The 22,147-nt window shown below is 38.6% G+C and overlaps 1 protein-coding gene and 2 long non-coding RNA genes across 4 annotated transcripts in view; 1 reads left to right on the forward strand and 2 right to left on the reverse strand.

The window, feature by feature from the left end:
- Nucleotides 1–22,147, forward strand: part of LOC311288113 (cellular tumor antigen p53-like) — a 70,710-nt gene that overhangs the window by 22,756 nt on the left and 25,807 nt on the right. The window lies entirely within an intron of this gene.
- LOC311288114 lies at nucleotides 1,683–2,304 on the reverse strand. The gene is made up of 3 exons (XR_014626877.1): nucleotides 2,174–2,304; nucleotides 1,990–2,080; nucleotides 1,683–1,818 (listed from the first exon to the last, which is right to left on the reverse strand). It is a non-coding gene; the product is annotated as an uncharacterized lncRNA (long non-coding RNA).
- Nucleotides 4,227–8,492, reverse strand: LOC311288115. The gene is made up of 3 exons (XR_014626878.1): nucleotides 8,438–8,492; nucleotides 7,420–7,453; nucleotides 4,227–4,705 (listed from the first exon to the last, which is right to left on the reverse strand). It is a non-coding gene; the product is annotated as an uncharacterized lncRNA (long non-coding RNA).

The following is a 22,147-nucleotide window of genomic DNA, read 5'->3' on the forward strand; positions in this document are numbered from 1 at the left end:
GAAGCTGCTTTTTCAGTTCAGCCTTCAGTCCGCTGCATGTGCAATGCTCATTGCTTTCTCTCATTACAGCCAGATCTGTGGGTTGTCTGGTTAGCATTTGCTGTTTATGGTGTCGTTCACACATTTTAGTTTGTGCAGATATTTTCGACCTGCAAAAAAATGTGGTACTTCTGCACTGTAAATTCTAACAAGTTCAGTTTACTTAAAAAAATGTTTGGAAACCGATTGCCTTTATTTTTGCAAAGCAAACTTAAAGGGAAAACTGAAGTTAAGATAATAATCAGCTAAAAGTAAAGAAAGCAAACTCTGCCCAAGTAAATTAAGTAATAAATATCAAGTTAGTTTAAAGTCAATTCTAGTTAACATACTCTATAATATTTACTAATCTTACTGAAAATGTAATAGTAAGATTACTTGAATAATTCCATTTAACAGTGTTAAAATGTATTCTGCAAACATCTTAAATACTATTATTCTCAACATGGTTTTAATCTGCCATTTTAAGCTATAGAGACTTAAAAAAATATGTGCAATCGGTTTCCACATTTTCTTCAAGTAAAGTGAACGTATTTTTAGTAGTTCAACTAGCAAAGAATGCACTCACCACAAGTGTGAAATTCTCAACTGTTTAATTTTTGTAAAAAACAGGTTTTTACAGTAAATTTAAGAACATCACAATGCAAATATGCTTTAAAACATCAGTGTACTTTTAAACACTATTGACCTCTTGGCTAGCAGCATTCTGCTGTCATGACATTTTCAAAACATGCACTGTATGCAAACAAAACAGCAAAAATAACAAAATAGGCCTTTACAACCCTGAAATACAGACCTTTTCTACCTTGAAATACAAACCTTTTCTACCTTGACACAGCATGTGGCTCTGGAAAGGTTTAAAAAACATGACGACTGTAACAACTTAGTTGAACTAGTGGCCACTTGAAATTAGTGCAAATGAATATGCCAATATGCCTACATCTTAAACACGGCAGCTTAGGCATCCAATGCAGAAAGTAAGGAGACACAAGTTTAGCTTAAAAGCTGATTTTTAAGGGTTTGGAGTTTGGGTTTGAGATTCTTCCCTCCCAAAGACAGAAATACCCGCTGAATTAAATTTTTACAGTAAATTTAAGAACATAATGCAAATATGCTTTAAAACATCAGTGTACTTTTAAACACTATTGACCTCTTGGCTAGCAGCATTCTGCTGTCATGACATTTTCAAAACATGCACTGTATGCAAACAAAACAGCAAAAAATAACATAAAATAGGCCTTTACAACCCTGAAATACAGACCTTTTCTACCTTGAAATACAAACCTTTTCTACCTTGACACAGCATGTGGCTCTGGAAAGGTTTAAAAAACATGACGACTGTAACAACTTATTTGAACTAGTGGCCACTTGAAATTAGTGCAAATGAATATGCCAATATGCCTACATCTTAAACACGGCAGCTTTGGCATCCAATGCAGAAAGTAAGGAGACACAAGTTTAGCTTAAAAGCTGATTTTTAAGGGTTTGGAGCTTGGGTTTGAGATTCTTCCCTCCCAAAGACAGAAATACCCGCTGAATGAACTCAAATGTGTTCCTCATTGTATTTGGGTAGTCTAAATTTAGAGCATAGATCAAAGCAAAAAGGAGACATACAGCATGTGGCAAATTTGGGACATCATCCACAACAATTGTTCCCTCCAGAACGATAGCCCTTATTGCGTCCACGTTGAGGGAATTTGGACGTTTGGAAGGCATTTCTTCGGGTAAAATTGTGAGCAGGCCAACATCTACTTCGCTGAAGTCTCCATCTACATCCACATCCTAAGTAGAGAATGAAAAATCAGAATTGTTTCACAAAAGACATATATAGTATCTACTGCAAAACTACAAAAAGTACCCAGAATTAATATTTTTCCTAACATGCGCTATACTCTCATGGAATAAAACAAAATGGCAATTTAAGAGAGCAGAAACACCAATAACATTACTTACAAAGCACGTCCGGAAAAATTCCTCTGGGTCATCCCCCATGAGGACTGGAAGTCCCTGAAGTACTGCGGTGCGAACACGTTACATCAGATGGCTACAAAAAAGTAGAGACAGGTAGACACATTATCGGTAGAGGGTAACTATCATATGCAAATCATGATTCAAAGATAGCATCATAAAAGAATACCTTTGAATTAACTTGTTGCAAAATTCCATCAAGTATTCTTCCCTGGTTTCCTCCTTTTTTTCGGAAAATTTCAAACAAGCGTGCAGAGTGTGTGTCCAACGCTGCGTAGAACTGAGATCTCAGATTTTTCCCAGATATGTGATTGAATTCTGCTAAGATCTAAGCACAAACATAGAGTGGTTGTTAAAATTCAAACACTGAACAAAAAAAACCAAAAAAAAAAAAAAACACAGGATTTTGAAGAGGAAAAGAAAACAAACCTGACTTTCCGTGAAAAGTGCTGGCCACTTCTTCAAAATCTCACAAACAGGAGGTTCAGAGTGGATGATTTCAAAGCAAATGTGCTGTCCATCTTCTTGCCAATCAGGCTCATGTTTGGGGGCCTCTTTTTCATTTCTTCTACAAGTTCTATTCTTGCGCATTCTTGACTTTCTTCATCTTCCCCATTAGGAAAGTTTGGCAAGAAATTTAATTTAAATCGCCTGGGTTTTTTAAAGCCTGATTTTGTTGCCATCGTTGCACCTCTCTTTCCACCAACTGCAACATCACTACAGCCACATTTACGCAGTTTTGTTCTATAGTTGGCCATTTTAAATTTCAGGCTGTTTTTCCAGCCAGCTGAGCCTGTTGTGGAGCCCTGTTCAGTCAAACAGGGATGTGCTTTGATTAGAGCTGCAGCAACTTGGGCAAAATCTTCATCTCTTGGATATGCCTTAAAGGTATACATGGCCCCAGCAAGTGCTTCCAGTATGTCATGTTTTATGTCTCTTCCAACATTAAGAGTTGTACCATCCTTCATAAAAGCAAGGTTTCCCTGATGGAGACGGAACTCAACATTAACAGATAATTTGGGTATTTCAAAATCCTCAGGCCATTCAAGCTGTCGTTCAGCAGACACCTGGTCTGATGTATCAGAACCTGAGAGAAGTACAGTGCTAGCTTGACTTGAGGAGGGAGATGTTTGTTGAGGAATTATTTTCAGTGTTGCCCTCTCTGGCAATTCATTAATGTCACTGACATTACATAATGCATGATTAAAGGTGCATTGCGCGAGAGTCTGAGTTTTCGCAGAACTACGCCCCCTCTGGCGGCAAGCGAAACTGCAACCAGAGGTGTGCACGCTCACGGACCACACGCACACGCACGCTTGCACGAGCTCGAGCTGGTCATAACCCAAGGAGCATCAGCCGCACAAATCTTTTGTTTACAATCATAATGTCTTCAGAGGTAATAAAGTTTTAAATCTGCAAGTAATTTAAAATATGTGAAAGGAAAGGCAATTGAGTAAATAACACACTTATGTGTGAGGGAAAAAATGGGGGTAGTAGAAAACTTCGTTTTTTATTCCCATCTATCTCCATGTTGAACTGTGTTATGTGTTTACTGTATCCACTTATGACTATTATTATGGAAACACGTTCATGAACAATATAAGTTATAACTTTGTAAAAGCTCAAAATTGTAATCATGATACCATACCATACACAGTCGGTCAACAAAGTACACCCAAATGTCTCAAGGTAATAAACAATCAAGTGGCACTATGACGTTACCATAAAAGCCAAACAGGCTAATCCGCCGAAGATTTGCGGGGGTTTAGCCTGTTTTATTGATCAGCTAAGTAGCATATTCCAATAGCAATACATCGTAATTAAGCAGTAATTTGCTCAAAATTTGTGTCTAAGTATCTAACTTATATATCAGCATTTTATATCACAATCATTCTGAACCTGATCACTGACAATGGTAAGTTAGTAAAACCTATTCCGATTGTACATTTATCTAGCTTACGCTAAAGCATTACACATTTTATGGATCGTCATTTATTGTCATTATTGGCCGTATCAGACATTAGAGAATGGGATATATCTTACCTTTTTATCAAGAAAAAAGCCAACTGAGGATCCCGTTTGAGCCCTAGAGCAGACCGGAGATCTCTCCATTTGTTGAAAGCCTTCCCTATGTTTACTCTCGTCTTACCCCGACGCCTGTCTGACTCCAATTTGGACCTTTTGGTTGCACTAGACAAAAGTTCTCTTTTTTTTTTTATCTTACGTGGAGTTTGCGTTGGTGTTTGAAATGAACTACAAGCCGGTCTCTTAGAATCCATTTTCTACGGAGAATGGCGGCGTCGGCGCATACACAAACCTGCCAGACATATGAGCGTGCCGTGAACGCGCATGACGTCACGCCCAGTCTCAGATTCCGACCCGAATCCCTCTTATTTATTTTACTGTACAGGATTATAGAGGCAATCGCAGTGATCAGAGAAGGGCTCAGTCAGCCCATCAGGCAATTGTTTAAGCATGTATGGGTTAGAAAACGGGTATTTTTAACATGAAAAGTTGCGCAATGCACCTTTAAAGTCAGGGTCTTCAAATTGGACACTGAACGTGTATGTGAGCTGCAGCTTCTCTTGCAACACTTGTTTCAAGGCATCAACATCAGCTGGTTTTTCAGGAATGGTTACTTTTCTGATGTCACTGTCGTGCACAATAACGCGGAGTATCATCGACATGGCTAAGTGAAATTCTAAAATGAAAGAAAAAGAAGAGCAGAAGTAAAAACAACAAGCCATAATACAAAAGAATGTCATTTAGCAGCAGATGTAATACTTCAATGTGACATAGAACTGGCCTCGGACATTATAAGCGGCCAAAGGGAAGGGGTCGTTTAGTTCAGAAGGCAGAACAACTTGCAGTGAATGTAAGCTGCACAATTCATAAGAGCGCAAATGCTCAATGTACCATGCAGTCTGAGGTTTGCAGAGGAACATTATGTCAGTGTTGATCGTCAAGATTTTTTCAATCTGCATGAATTCTGGCAAACCTGAACAAGATCCAACTGAAACCACCATGTTTGGACAGTACTTAATTCCATCAATGTAAACACTGGATGCAACTAGCACAGTACTACAATTAGGACTCCTCAGCTCTAGATATTCCTGAACATTTTCAGGAAAGGCTGTGATAAGTGAACTACAGACCCTGTCCATTTGTACTCTTGGCTTGAAAAAAGAACTGGCATCCATGTGATAGGCAATTGCCATTTGATGCTTCTTGGCCAGCATTGGGGGGACATTTTTGAAATTTTGTGCATCACGGATCACTTTCTTGAAGAATTTGTGTTTCCCCTCAAATCTGATTGTCCATAAATTCCTCAATGGCCCATACATTCTGATCAGCTGAGGATAATGCTCCATGTAGTGATGCTTTGGACGCAGCACAAAGTTTGGAAACACTTCTTTAAGCAAAGCTCTGTGATCTGAGATCTTGCAATTCAAGAAATCCACAGTGTCATCAGAAAAGTGGGTAGACAAAGCCAATTCGACAATATCTTTCAACAACATTAGAATTTCCCAGGTATGGTCATTCTCTCCCACTTCATGGCCAATCAAGAGTGGGAGGAGCCTCAAGAGGGCTCAATTCTCATGACCGTTTCCCCCTATTGTTCGCTTACTTGTGTACGATTTTGGAATTGGCTGTGGCTGGTCAGTCCTGTCTGAAAATTTGTATGGGAATTGTTTGATGGCATCATTTAAGGAATCCAGGGAAAAGTAATGTTTGCCAATTAAATCCTGCAAACACACCGCCATCTCTACAGGAACAACACCCTCCAAGAGATCATGCAACAGATCTGGGGGGAAACCACAAATTGCATTAAAGTGTTTCAAATTGTCACTCAATGGACAGCTACCCTTCACGCCATACTGTGCCACCAAAGTACTATCCTGTAGAACATCTTGAACATGCTGTTGGTGTGTTTCTTTTGTCCTCATTTCAAAAGAGCCGGACCTAACTTCTTTGACTTGAATGTCATCTCTTGTGGCCATGCAAAATCTACAAGGAAGATTCACTCTGAAGCTCTCTTGAAAGCCTGCCAAAGAATGGGCACCCAGATTATCTGCCAGGACATGCAGAACCGATCCCCTTACACATGATCCCAACTGCTCAACATATACTCCCTGCTCTTCAAGACATTTCAGGTCTTCAATTAGTGGGTGGAGTACTTTTGAGTAGCCATGTTGCTTAACTACATTCGTTTTACACAGAAGAGCTAGCTGAATGGTGTGCAAAGATGATGTGTGTTTTGCTGGCAAGTTCGCAAGAACCCAGTAGATGGCACACAATTTGTGTTTTTTCCGTGATGTTCCAAGTGGATTGGCCACTTCAAAATCATCTATGTAGAGATTAAGGGATATTCTACAATCACCTTCTGCAAAAAATGAATTATCCCTATAATGGGTACCATCCCTGTAACTACAGTATCCCCTTGAGGTCTCACCTGCAGCCAGCACCTCATCAAGAACTTCCTTTTTATTTAGTAATTTCTGCAACATTTGAATAATTGGGACATACACATAATATTGATCATCTCCATCTATTTTGTACTCAAAAGGAATAACAACTGGAAATTCTCTCATAAAGTATGATGCTCTCCTATTAATTGTGGATAGAGGACCTCCTTCATTTGTACAGTGTAACAGCACATTGCTGTCAGTAACTGCCTTGACAAGCTCTTTCACAACTGTGCTTTCTACCTCACCGTAGTGCTTAACAATAGTCTGCTGTATTGTGCTATATAACAGTGGCCCAGACAAATAAATTAATTTGATTCCACTGTTGGATAATTTCTTGTGTCGCACTATCAGAAATATGCAAGATTGTTTGCATTTTCAGAAAAAGTGATGCCAAATTGTGTTCCAACTTTTCTTTTGTGTCATCCAAATTGTCTTGTTCCTCTGCCACATTACATTCATCTTCACTGCCTGATCTGTCAAAAAGTGGATAAGCTGTATCTTCTTCTGTGTGACTAAGTTGGGTGCTTAAAACAACCCCTTCTTTAAAATCTTCAAATAAGTGGTGTTGGTGTGCCTTACTTTTATGCGCAGGAGTACACATTAGTCTCAAATGAACAGTCTTTAAAAGGACACTGAACTTTCTCGTTATTCATCAAATGAGTACGCAAATGGGCAAAATAATCTGGTTCGCTACATGGCTCAGTTAAGTCACAAACATGGCACTTGTCAGAAACTAAAGCATGACCAGAACTACTTGATTCTGCAATTCTATGCTGGAAATGGATTTTTGATAAATGCACTTTTAATGCATTGAATGACTTAAAAGTACATGGACATTCAGTATGGAGACATGGCACTGGAACAATTCGTGAATATGTTCCATGGCTTATGCGGTAGTGTTTAAGAAGTTGTGCCCTCTTTTCTGATGTGTAAGTGCATAACTTACATTTTCACTGCATAGCAGCTCATCAACTGGTATTCTAAAAATAAATACAAAAAATGACATCAATCAAAAGTCAAAGAACAAACAACATAATCAGATGTATAGACCAGTGTTCCTCTCCCTCTCTTTTTTTTTTTTCAAATTGTTGGACACGTGCAAAGTAGTTGGTTAATGAGTTAAATGGAAACATCACATGCATTAGGTATTATTTTAAAACTAAGACTGTTACAGTTTACGTGCTAACTTGTATTTAAATAAGTTGTTTATACAAATGTTATACTACATTTATAGTCTGTATGAGTAAGTGGGTTAAGGGGTCTGCTAAATACTTAATAGCTAACAAACTCGATTGAAAAACACCACAATTTCCATCTTATTGTGCTGCCTGCATATTGCCGTACTGATCATAATAAGCACGCACTGTGTTTTTGAAGCAATCGGCTTGACTGGAGTTCAGCTTATCGTTGCGTTTTTAACGTGCCGTGTCAATTTAAAAAATAGTTATTTTAAAGATTTTGAAATAACTAATCTAAAAATGCAACGTTAGCGGTCTTTTCCATCCATTTGTACTTTGCCTGTATTGCGCGCTCTCTAGAGTGAATGCAGCAGTGTCTCTGAGCTGCCTCGTTCGAAATCCCATTAAATATGCTGAGCGTCAACGTTTTGTAGAATTGTCAATTTCAAATTCTGTAAACATTCGCGTCTGCATAATCATGACCAATCATCAGTTCAAATTACTAACGTTAGCTAACCCTGCCCATCAGTAGGCTACAACAAATTAACGAATTAATAGGCAACCAGGCAGCTGGATTTACAGATATAAAGCGACAAATAAGTAGTTTGAGCAGAAATTGCTTCAGATAATGTGCAGTGGTCAAAACGTGTTTAAGTTCTTAACATGGGCTAATATATTCAACAAAACAGAATGCAATTAACAAAATGCATAACATTTTACGATTATTAAGACTAGCAAACAAACAAAAAAAAATCAGAAAATGAGGTTTAAATTAAAAGTGTTTACCTTGAACTTCACGAAGTAGTTCCTCTCTGCAAAAGCTGCATGTGCTTCTGTGAGTGTGGGGGAGGGGAAATTATGGACCGGTACGCATGCGTGACAGCACGTCTTAGACATTGAGTAATTTTACTTAAATTATGTTAGTTATGGTAACTATATTTTCTAATATTTCAGCAACAATATAACATTTTTAGTAAACTCAACATTTTGGTTAAAATCAAGTTAACCTACTAGTATTTTTATAGTAAGGAATACGATTTGATTTTACAGTGTGTCTGCTGTTTAGCATTTCACACCCTCCTCATAAGTTTACTTCATTTCACCCTCCTCGTAAATTTACTTCTCTGATTAGATTACATTTTAGTTGTTGCACAATTTGGTTTGCTATTACCTGTGCCACAATTCTAGCCGTGTTTCCTAACGGTGAAAATTAAAGGCATACCCCTCCCCTTTTGGCACTGGGTAGCACACAAATGAAATTCTGTTTCAGAAATTCAATTTTAATGACAAAAGTCACACTTCTCCAATTATTGTCCTGCTCTGCGAGTGTAATGTAATGTTTATTATAATTCAAGTTATAATATAATTATATTCTTTAACAATACAAGTCAAATTATATTGTTTTCGGTCTCTGAAGAGTATCTGGAACGGCTTATTTGTTAAAGTGTTTGTTTTTCAAAAGACAATTTATTTTAGATTTGGCCCTGTAGTCGCAGCCGTACTGGCCAGTGCATTGTATGTGCAACACAGGTCAGGCTGAAAGCCAATGAGGGACTCTGTCGTTGTTAACACTCAATGAACCGCCAGCACATGCTAAACACATGGTCAAGTCTCTGCTATTTATCATGTCAATACATTTGAATATAAAAAGGCTTTTTGGCTCAGGGCTGATAATATGTACATTCGCTGTTTTTCTTTTTTCCTTTGCTAGTTTTCAAATACCTTTTTCTTCTCATTTAGTCTTTTTAAATGGCCATTATAACGTTTGATTCTTCTATTTACTCTTACTTTATATTTTTCCGTTTATAGATAAGGAAGCTATATCGCTTTGCAGTTCTTCTCCTAAGGATGCACGACACAATCTCGCCAGTCTGATTATCAAAACAGAGGTAATTGGCTAAATATCTGAGATTTGCCGTATTCACACGTACAAAATAACAAGACACTTACATAGCCCCCTTGAATGCCACCTCAGGAACTTAATTAAATTGTTTCACTTTAGTGGAGGTCATGACCACCACAAAAAGATGTTAGTCGATCAACTTACTTTTCTTAAAATGGCTTTAGTTTAGTCAAGCCCGTGGTATAACCACGTACACGTATCTAAAGGAACATTTAACCTGTTAAGCTTCACCAGTGCGTCGGCGCACTGAAGCGTTTTTTTATTTATTTAGTTCAAAGTTACTATCAGATTTAATGTTATACCTTGACAAACTATACATCATTAAAAAGATATAAGACTCAAGTTTCAGTATTTGACCACTATTGTATTCTGAGAAACTTATAGTGACAGTTATGTCTTAATTTGTGTCAGGAGTTATGAAATGGAAAAATGCGTCGATACCTTTAAATTAGAACAGAGGTTATGGAACGCACCCGAATCCAGGTTGATCAAACACCATTTGCTGATTCTGTACGGAAATAACTCGCCCCCCTCATTCAAGTACACTTGAATCTGATATCAGTATTAGTCGTCACTAATGTCTAGCGCAGGCTTGTGGAAATATACGAATCCGGTAATCTATTTTGGAAAATAATTGCAGAGCAATCCAGAATGAGTTCAAATGTGACAATATTTCGTTCTCTGAAGCCTTAAATAGGAAAAGGTTTTTGTTTCAGGATTAATGATATGCGTTCGCAGTTTCTGATTTTCAAATTCATTGTGAATCACATTATAGCCACCAAATTCAGCACAGACACACGTGTTTAATTCAGTTTACACAGGATCCGTGGCCTAGAATACAACATCTACAACCTTTACCTAAGTGTTCCAAATACACTCACAGCAAAGCAATAACATCTATATCACCTTTGCTTAAGTGTTTCAAATACAATTACAGTAAAGCAATCCTGTGTTTAAAGAATAAACTTTAAATTAGCCTATGTGCATGTTGTAGCACAAACAACCAAATTGTGTTCTATGTGCACAATGTGTTAAGCACAATTTCAAATTTGAAAATTCACAGAATTATTGCATACTTTTTAGGGCTGGGAATCGATTAAAAAAAATTAACTAATTAATTGCACAATTTGCTGTAATTAATTGCAATTAATTGCGTTTCCCCCAAGCTTGTAATCATCAATATTTAAACTTAGAATCACCTAATTAAATTAAACAACACAGGAAAAAAAGGAACAGAAAATAGCCCTATATTAAAATAATATTAAACATCAATATCAATATATTATTCTTTTTCAATAATCAATCAACATAATCAATTTAACAGATTTTTTCTTTTTTTTTTTTTTACACTAATTATCAAAATAAAATATAGTCCTACAAAGCTATTATTACCAGAGCATGTGATCAGAGCAGGTCATTTTACCATTGTTGCCCAGCATGACTACCAGCTCAGTAGGGCACAAACCAGGGCCGTGCACAGACCTTTTGAGGGGCATGTGCTGAAACTGAAAAAGGGCACCCCCTCCCTTTTTTAATTTATTTTTATATCAAGATTATTTAGTAAGCCTACATAAAAGGAAGAAATGGTCACATCTTCATGACAAATTCAATAACACAAAATAATAGTCTCAAAAGCTTTAGATTTATTCACGATTAATAACAACCATAATTCAGCTTTGATCACAGAAATACATTACATTTTAAAATATATTCAAATAGAAAACAGTTATTAGGATCACTCGTGTGTGAAACAGCGCGGGGGCGCACCTGTTATCATTTTCCGATGGTAAAAACAAATTATATGTTGTTGTATTACTTATCAATATATAGTTTTTGACCAGCGAATGTGTGCAAATGTGCATTTTATTTTTTTGTCCGTCATTAAAACGGCGCCGGCGCCTGCCGGCATCACATTACATTTTCATAAACAGGTTACAAACTAGTTTGTTGTAGCTATATAGGCGGGGCGCTCAGTTTTTCCTGTTGTAAAATACATTTGGCCAAAATCGCATTTTATAAAAGATGAAATGCTACTGTATGCACGCACAGGCTATTTAAGTGTAGGCTATGTATTGGCTATGACTAGATGGCAAATGCTAGCCTAGACCTCTCTCTCAGGCGACGTCCCACATGTCTCAGTCAGTGAATCAGACATCAAATAAATAAAATATGAGCCTTTATAGACAGTGTTTAGTAGTACATATTCAAACAACAAGATATTTATTTACCCTTCGCAAAACTTCGTTCAGCTGCTGTCTACTGTGCGGCTGCTGTAGAACTTCAGTTGATTCAGTGAATATAGAGGGGGCGGAGTTATCAGCTTACTGACAGCTTGAGGATCGAATAAGATTTACACAAGCTCGTTTTAAGAACTTTCATTGGCTAAATATTTGTAAAACAGACAGACAGACGTAAAGGGTGACCAATAGCATTAATAAAAATAAAAATAAAACACCACCAAAAAAAGGGCACTTCGGAGTGTAAGGGCAAAAAGGGCATGTGCTCTGCACAGGTTGAGCCCTACCTGTGCACGTGCCTGGCGCAAACAGAACTACTGAGAAATGTCATGTTATTTGAGCGGACTTCAGTGGACAGTGCGTGATCTGTACATGATTGGAGCATTTGGGCCGTTAACAACAGAGCAGAACGCGCAGCGCAAACACTGAGCGGAGCAGTGAGCGGAGCAGAGAGCGCAGCGCGCCGACACACACACACACACACACGGAGCAGAAAAAGTACGGACCCGCTCATGAAAGCTGCGCGAGAATGAAACCTGATCACCGAACACAGAGGGGCGGGACGGCATATTTTCGACCTTTTCAATAGCAGCCGCAACAGGAAATTATTAAAACGAGGCCAAAAAAAGAAGAAAAAAAAAGTGCTGCGTTAATTGCGTTATTTATTTTTTTACGCGTTAAACATCTCAAATTAATCGCAAAGATTAACGCGTTAATTCCCCCAGCCCTAATACTTTTTAATCCCATCGTGCTAAAGTTTTAGCATTTAGCATAGCCTTGAGCGTTTTGAAAGCAACATGGACAATAGCATTTATCATTAGCCTTGGGCGCAGCATGGCTTAGCATTGACAATAGCATTTAGCATTAGCCTGTACATCATATCATCCTGTTTTCCCAAAATTTGCTTTTCATAAACAATGCATCGATCTGCCTCTTCGTTTATCCAATTACATGTTTTCTGATCGTTTACAAACTTCGATTTTTCTTTCTGTTGTTTGTTCATTCTCATCACGTTTTGCTAGTGTTTAAACAAAGCCAATACAACAATGGAGAAAACATGTGGCTAATTTTAAAACTTTTAGGCTTTACTTTTTCAGCTCTTCGAGTTAATTATTTGGAAGATGTTATTCTCACTTTAGGTTTCGTTTCTTGTTGCTTAGGCAAAACAAGGAGATCTTTAAAATCTAATACACAAGGTTTTTCATTCTTCATCTGGCTGCCGCATCACGTTTCTAAACAAAGGGCTTTAATTCCGACCCGTGAACAATGCAAACATTTCTTTAACACTTCTATAAAGGGCAGAAAAATTTTACTTACCATAGCGGCGGAAGAAAGAGAAGATGTTCAAACCTCGTGCTGATTTTAGAATCCCAAATACTTGCTGGAAAGGATGTTTCTCGTGAAACTGTTTTGATCTGTTTTGAGATCACGTCTCGAGGTCACCATTTTGTAAAGCCCGATATATTGGTCCAATTACCGGTTCGCCAATACACGGGGAAGGTATCACGTGTTCTGTCCTCACTCATGCAAAGTATTGGTTGGTTAAATTTGTAATACATTGATCATATGTATTTACTCGTTACTTCATCTGACTCCATAAATGAAAGGTTTTAATAACATCTGTGCCTCACTAAAAGTGAGCGAATGTATGACTATTCCTTTTAACCATTAAATGAACAATGTCAAAATTACTTAGAATAATCACATGTAACAATTTAATATTTCAGATATCAGAGATCAATTCCACAATCAATTCAAATATCTAGAACATGGTTATACATTGGTTACACCAAATAATCTTACCCAACTTAGAGAGAGAGAGAGAGAAGCCACCTATTCCATTCACGTCCAGCAAAGAAGAGACCCGAGAGAGCGAGAACACCTTCCTTTATTCTCTCTTGACCAGGTGACATGGCGGTTGGGGGAGATCACCCTCAAATGGCTCTGAACCAGTTTTCTCTAAACTTCTATAAACCTTATTTCCTTTTATTTTATCTATCTGGATATGAGATATCTGTACCACTCACTTTGAGACATTTCAAATGACACCAAAACAATAACAGTCAATGATAAACATTCACATTAAACCATGTTCTTCTGTGAGTTCTTAGTTGTTGTGAGAGGAAGTGAGGTTGTATGGGGAGGTTGAATGTTAATTAGCCAGCAGTGCCCTTTGTCTCATTAGACTAGGCCCCAACCAGTATTTTCAGTCTTACACTATTGATTTCTCTGATTGGTGTTGGAATGTTGTTCCATTCTTTTGAAGCTTTAATAGAGAAGGCTGACTGACTAAACACAGTTTTCCTGAATGGAATGACACAGTCTCCTCTGGATGTTCCTCTAGTGAGGCGACTGGTGTTGGACCTTAAACTCAGAAACTCACTAAGAGGTGGAGGAGCCAGGCCCTGAAGGATTTCATATGCTAAACAGATATTTGTGAACTTAATAAGATTTTCCCAACTTAATAAATTGTATTTTGACAGAATATTGCAGTGATGAAAATGACGTGGTTTCTTATCCAGAACTTTAAGTGTTTGTTTGTATAGGGACTATATTGGTTTCAAAGTGGTGTGGTTGGCCTGGGACCAGCTGGTGAGGCAGTAAGTCATATGCGAAAAGATCAGTGAATGCATAAACATTTTGGCTGCTCGGGTGGACATTGACAGTTTTGGTGATATGAGAATTAAAGTTGAGTTTGGAGTCCATGAGAATACCGAGATACTTAAATTCTCGAACTATTTGAAGTTTTTCACCAGATATTACAATGTCCGGATTTGCTGTGGAGTTGGTAGTTTTAGTAAAAAAAACATACCGACTGTCTTGGAGACATTTAACTGAAGGCTACACTGGTTTAGCCATTCACTGATCTTTACCATAGCGTTTGTAAGTTTAGTTGCCACTGCTGTTTTTGATGGCCCATGTATGTATAGAACTGTGTCATCTGCATACATTTGAATATTTACTTCTGGGCACACACTTGGTAGGTCATTAATATACATGCAGAACAGAAGAGGGCCCAGGATTGACCCTTGGGGCACTCCAGTGGACAAATGAAGGGGTTCAGACTGATAGCTGCCAATACGGACGGTTTGTGATCGGTGGTAAAGATAAGATGCTACCCACTTAAGAGCATTATCCGAAAAGTTGAAATGAGAAAGTTTGGAGAGTAAAATTTTATGATTAACAGTGTCAAAAGCTTTCCTGAGATCTAAAAAGATGGCTCCAACAACGCTGTTCTTGTCAAGCAACGATTTAATGTTTTCAATGAAAAAGTAGTTAGCTGTCTCGGTAGAATGGTTTGGCCTAAATCCAAATTGCAGTGGATGGAGGGAAAATACAGTGTTGTTCAGGTGATCTCTAATCTGTTGAGATACCCACTTATCCAGAACCTTTGACATTACTGGCAATATACTAATGGGTCTGTAATTGGAAATGATTTGTCTGTCTCCAGATTTAAATGTTGGGGAAACAATGGCTGACTTCCATGCATTTGGAAATTCCCCCTCGGAGATAGACTGATTTATAATTTTTGTGATGGGGATAACTAATGATGAACCTAGATCTTTCAGCATTGTGGTATCCATTCCAAACATATCTTTAGCTTTTGATGTGTTAAGTGACCTGATTAAGGCTTCTATATTTCTTTCAGAGGCACTGGAAAACACAAGGCTGGGCTCTGACGACGAAACTGAACAAATACTTGTCTATCTGTGAAAAACACAGTGCAATAGATGCAACAGAGTCAACAAAATAGTTGTTAAATGCCGTAGCAACAACAGCTGGATCAGAGATACGTTTTCCATCTAATAAATGTTCAACAAGTTTTCTTTCTTTGTGTTCCTGCCCCATCAGTTTTTTTTTATTGATCCCAAATCAACTTCGAATTGCCCCCTGCTTTGCTTATTATGCTCAGAAAAAAGTCAGCCCTTGACTTTCTCAACATAGATGTTACTTTGTTTCCTCAGCATTGTAAAATGGTGTTTATCATGACATAGTTTTGATTTATTTGCCTTTTTTTTTTTTTTTTGCAAGGTCACGTTCTTTCATCACTTTCAGGATTTCAGCATTAATCCATGGAAGACTATTCTTGGAGTTTCTATTTCTAAATTTCTGAGTAAACTCCTTAATGAAATATTACAGTTTACTTGAGAGCACAGTACTTCCCTCATGTAAGTCTTTCCCTGCAAGCAAATAACTCCAATTAAACCTGTTTATTGTGTTTTTGAAACGGTCCTGCTCTTTGTTAGGTATTCTGGTTGATTCTTGCTCCTTAGCAGTGGAAACACAACATTTTTTGCTGGTTAATTTTCTTGCCACCAGAACTAGATTGTGGTCCGATAGGCCTGTGATCATGTTAAAGGATTTTGTGATTCTTTCTGGTTTGAATATTAAATCAATCTGAGCTCCAGTATTATGGGTTATTCTTGTTGGGCCCTTAACTACTTGCGTTAGATCAAAGTTATCGCTTATTTGTTTGAGATTTTTCCTGGCTGATCTATCTTCCCAATTAACATTAAAATCTCCCATTATTATTACTTCTTTTTCAAAGTTGCAATTTAAAAGCATGCTGCGGAAATTTTCATAAAAATATTTTGGCCGAGGGTTGGCGATTAAATTACTATCAGGCTAAAATACATTTGTGGAGATAACATATTTTTTAATCCGATACATTCCAAGTCACTATTTGACAAGTCTATTTCCTCACAGTGAATGCTGTTTTTTATGTACACCATGACACTGCCTCCTTTAGATTTCACCCTATCTCTTCTGTAAATTTGATAACCTGGTATGGTAATGGCTGCAGGAGGTGAATTTGCATGAAGCCAGGTTTCAGACAGACATAGAAAATCCAAATTTGAGTCTATTAACAGATGTTGGATTTGTTCATTTTTTGATATGAGACTGCGTACATTAAGGTGTCCACCAAGTAAGCCCTTTGGTTTTATGCTGGAGTCCCATATTATTGGGTTGTTGACAGTTCTGAAGACATTCCATTTCCTGTTTTTCACGACTGCTAGATTTGTCGTCAACTTCCTGTTTTGCTTTGTAGTACTTCTTTATTTTCACTTGAATGGAGATGTAACTGTAACAATTGTCGAGTTGGTAAGTTTTCACCTGCATTATTAGACCCATATGGTGATTTCTGCTGAACCGCGGTGCCGTGAACAGGATGGGCAATGTTTCCCGAGTTCCTCGCCGTCACACAAGGTGCTGTTGGAGTTAGCACGCGCGACGCTTCCCAGGTAAACAAGCCATCCCTCTGGGAGAATCCAGATTCCTCCTCCATCGAACTGGCCGCCGCCACCGCGCTGGTCATCGGTAGATCCACGGTGCTCGCCGAGAAGATAGAATCAGGCAGGTGAGTCGGTTGTTCGAGTGTGTAGTTTTGTGTGCATGGTGAGCATACCTGAAGGTTTCCAGTGTTGCTCCTACTGTGGGTAACGTTAGATGATACACACGTCTGTGCTGGTGCGCTGAGCGGTCCGGGACATTGATGGATGTCTCCGGATAGTAGTAGACAAATTGCAATTATGAACGCGAGGCTTTGTTGTTGCTGAAGTACAGTTTTGTACACTCGACCTCTTGCTTGACTGAAGAGATGTGGATGAATAAGGGTGACAGCTAAGGCATATCTCCCGAATCCAAAGTGTTTATTTACATGGCTCGCCCTCAGATGAGGTGCCCAGGATAGTTTTATGTCACCATAAGGGAAGTATCTGTCATCAAAAGTTTGTCCGGTGACGGTATAACTGATATTACTTATGATCAGCACGTATACAAAGAGAGCTGCAGCTAAACCTGACACACCCGGCGCCGCCATCTTGTTGCGTCTGTCAATGTGAAGCTCACATGCACTAAAAGCCTGTCTACCAGCGCCTGGATACTGGATTAAGTTATCTTTCGAGTCTTATTGTGCTAATACTGTCAAATACACACAAGGTTTACATAAACAAAGTTGGCTATGTCTAAAGTAAAAGCAAACTTGAGAAAATTGAGAGAAAATCTGCTTGTCAAATGCGTGTATATTAGATGCGTCGCGCGCAACTCTTAAAGAGACAGTAGTAATAGTCAACACGCTGCCGCTTGTCCTTAAAGGGTGGTTCACCCAAAAATTCAAATTATCTCATTATTTACGCACTCTAATGTTGTTCCAAACCTGTATTAATTTCCTTCTAATATTTTCTAATATTTTTCTAATATTAATATTTTGAAGAATGTGGCTGTTTGGTTACCCACATTCTTCCAAATAACTTTTATTTTCAACAGAAGAAAAACTTATTCGAGTTTAAAACAACTTGAGAGAGTAAATTATGACAATTTGAATTTTTAGGAGAACTATCCCTTTAATGTTAATAAAACAACAAAATGCAAAGAGAAAATCACTGATAACTTTAATAGTAGCTTTAAGTATCAATGTATAATTTTTACAGTGAAGTCTGTTTTGTTTTATTTTCATATTTGTTCATTTAATTACTTTCTTCAATGCTACTGTTAAATACACCTACTGTAGCTGAAAACATAAAGCACTGTTTATTTAATTTGTATATTAAGTTGTGTATGTGTAATGTGTATCTTTGATCTTAATATTTAATAACAAAGAAAATAATGACAAATATTTTTATCTTCGCCCCTGTCTGCCGTTCTTTTTTATTTTATATTTTGTTACCTAAGGCTTTGTTTTTAAAATATGGACATTAGTTGTAATGCTCAGTCACAAAATAGTAAAACCAACATAAAAAAGAATCGTGATAAAATCGTGAATCGTGATTTTCCTGAAAAAAATTGTGATATTATATTTTTGCCGTGTCGCCCACCCCTACAGAGAACCCTCTCATTTGGAACACTATAATGTTAGAGGTTAAAATTAACAACAGCTATTCCACGGTTGAAACACTGAGTGATTACATGAGACATTTATACGGATTTTGGTAAGTTGTATTAATAATAATAATAAACTTTATTGTATAAAGCGCCTTTAAAAGCAACTTCTCAAAGCGCTGTACACAAACTAAGCAATACAAAGCTCAAGCAATAAAAGTAACATCAACAATCAAATGCTAATTTAAAAAAATAAGTCTTACGACTTTAAAAATGTCATAGCTCTGGGCTTCCCTAAGATCAAGAGGCAGAGAATTCCAAAGGACAGGAGCATATGAAGAAAAGGCCCTGTCACCCATAGATCGTAAGCGTGTCTGAGGAACAACCAACAAGTTGGATTGTGAAGAACGCAGTCTCCGAGTTGGGGTATAGGAAGTTAACAATTCAGATGAATAATAAGGAGCCAAGCCATGCAATGCTTTATATGTCAGCATCATAATTTTAAAATCTACTCTGAATCGGACTGAGAGCCAGTGTAAGGACTCCAAAACTGGAGTGATGTGATTGCATACCCTGGACCCAGTCAATATCCTGGCGGCCGAGTTTTGTACATATTGTAGTTTGAGAGTGGATTTAGAGACTCCGGCTAGAAGGGCGTTACAGTAATCTATCCTAGAGATGACAAAGGAATTCGACAGCTTTTCAGCTACTGAGAAATTTAGCATAGGATGTAATCTTGCTATATTTCTGAGGTGAAAAAAGGATGATTTAACTGTACTCTGAACAAAAGAATCAAATGAAAGCCTAGTATCAAAAAATAACTCCAAGATTCCTCACTTTAGCTTGAGTGGCCAAGACAGAGCCATCAATAGTCAAAGATAAGGAACCAGCTTTGGAAATTTGATGACGGGAACCAATAAGCATAACTTCAGTTTTACCACTATTCAGACACAAAAAATTTGTACTCATCCATTCCTTTATCTCAGAAACACAGCCGGAAAGAAAATCAACATCAAGATGTTCACCAGATTTTGAGTGTATATAAATCTGCGTATCATCAGCATAAAAGTGATAATGGAGGCCAAGCGATCGCAACAACTGTCCAAGTGGTGACAGATAAATATTAAAAAGCAGAGGGCCCAAGACTGAGCCCTGAGGAACCCCAGTGAGAACAGAGCTAATCTCAGACCTGAAACCACCCATGGAAAGGAACTGAGAACGGTCAGTAAAATAGGATTTAAACCACTTCAAAGCTGTCCCCGACACACCAAAATCTTGTTCAAGGCGGATGAGTAATAAACTATGATCCACAGTATCAAAAGCTGCTCTTAAATCAAGAAGGATGAGAATGGAAATTACACCAGAGTCAGAAGCCATCAACAAATCATTGGTAACTTTGACCAAAGCCGTTTCAGTACTGTGGAATTTACGAAAACCTGACTGAAGAGAATCAAACAGGTTATTAATTGCAAGATGGTTACGTAGATGAAAGGCAACAACACGCTCAAGTATTTTTGCCATGAACGGAAGATTAGAGAGAGGTCGAAAATTATTAAAATCCTCCAGAGTAGTATTTTCTTTTTTTGGTACTGGAGTTACAGCAGCAATCTTAAATGCTGCTGGAACCTCCCCCGTCTGCAATGAGTCATTCATAATACTGAGGACAGTAGGGCTCAAAACATCGAAGCAAGATTTAAATAAGCTTGAGGGAATAGGATCAAGCAAGCAAGTGGTAGATTTCATGCTTGATACCTCCCTTTTGAGAGCCTCAGAATCAAGATGTGGAAAATTAGTGAGAGGAAAACCAGTAAACCCAGATGAACAGAGAAGTAAGACAGTGGGAGCAGATGCAACAGAAATTTGTTTTTTTTATAGAATAGAATTCAGAATAGAATTCAACTTTATTGTCATTGCACGTCACAAGTACAAGCAACGAAATGCAGTTTGCATCCATCCAGAAGTGCTTTAGCAAGAATATAGATATATTACAAAATATAGATATATTTTAGATATGTTACAATGTACACGGTATGAAGGAATGTTATGAGTGCTATAACTATAAGTATATACAGGCTATAACTGTAGTAAGTGTACAAGCTATGTACAGGCTATGAACAGGTTATACATATGGATATAAATAAAAGACTATAACAGACTATAAATATACAATATGCAAGTATTAATAACAGCTGTAGAACTATAATTATTGTATTGTATTGTACAGCATGGTTGTCTATACAGTATTTACAGTAAGATATATATGAATAATTTATACAGTAGTAATATTAAAGTGCATGTGGCTGTAAGTGGTGGTCCAGCCACTGTGTATGAGTGTGTATGAGGATACTGGGGTTTTTTGTCCATTGTGTGTATGTTCAGTTATGGGTTGTTGTCAGTGGTTGTGAGAGTGCGTGTATGTTCAGTCTATGAGTTTTAATGTGGGTGAGATGTCAGGAGGCAGAATTCCGGAGTCTGACAGCTGTAGGATAGAAGCTGTTCCGGTACCTGGTGGTCTTAGTCCGGAGGCTCCTGTAGCGCCTCCCAGAGGGCAGGAGGGTGAAGAGTCTGTGTGCTGGGTGACTGGGGTCTTTGATGATTTTCCCGGCCCTTCTCAGACACCGCTTCCTGTAGATGTCCTCTATGGAAGGAAGTGGTGCTCCAGCGATGCGCTGGGCGGCTTTCACCACCCTCTGCAACGCCTTCCGGTCCGAGGCAGAGCAGCTCCCGTACCAGACTGTTATACAGTTGGTCAGGATGCTCTCGATGGTGCAGCGGTGGAAGTTCACCAGGATGTCTGAGGACAGGTTGTTCTTCCTCAGAGTCCTCAAGAAGAAGAGGCGCTGGTGAGCCTTCTTGACCAGCTTGGAGCAGCTGGTCGTCCAGGTGAGATCCTCTGAGATGTGGACTCCCAGGAACTTGAAGCTGTTCACACGCTCCACAGCCGTCCCCTTGATGTGGATGGGTGGATGTGGGTCAGCATTCCTCCTGAAGTCCACGATGAGCTCTTTGGTCTTCTCGGTGTTGAGCAGCAGGTTGTTGGTGTCGCACCACTCAGCCAGACGATCCACCTCCTCCCTGTAGGCGGCCTCATTGCTGTCTTTAATGAGGCCGATCACCGTGGTGTCATCTGCAAACTTAATGATGGTGTTGGAACCATCGACAGGTCTGCAGTCATGGGTGAGGAGGGAGTAGAGGAAGGGACTCATCACACAGCCTTGTGGTACACCGGTGTTCATTGTGATGATGGATGAACAGTGGTTATCCAGCCGGACATGTTGGGGCCGGCAGGTCAGGAAGTCCAGTAACCAGTTGCACATGAGGGAACTGATGCCTAGGTCTGTGAGTTTCCTGATGAGTTGTGAGGGGATGATTGTGTTGAACGCTGAACTGAAGTCTATAAACAGCATTCTGGCGTAGGTGTTTTTATTGTCCAGGTGTGAGAGGACAGTGTGCAGCGCTATGGAGACTGCATCCTCTGTGCTCCTGTTCTGACGGAATGCAAATTGGTGGGGGTCCAGGGTGGGGGGGAGACAGGAT

Source organism: Rutilus rutilus, assembly GCF_951802725.1.
Source record: "Rutilus rutilus genome assembly, chromosome: 3".
NCBI classification, from domain to species: Eukaryota; Metazoa; Chordata; class Actinopteri; order Cypriniformes; family Leuciscidae; genus Rutilus; species Rutilus rutilus.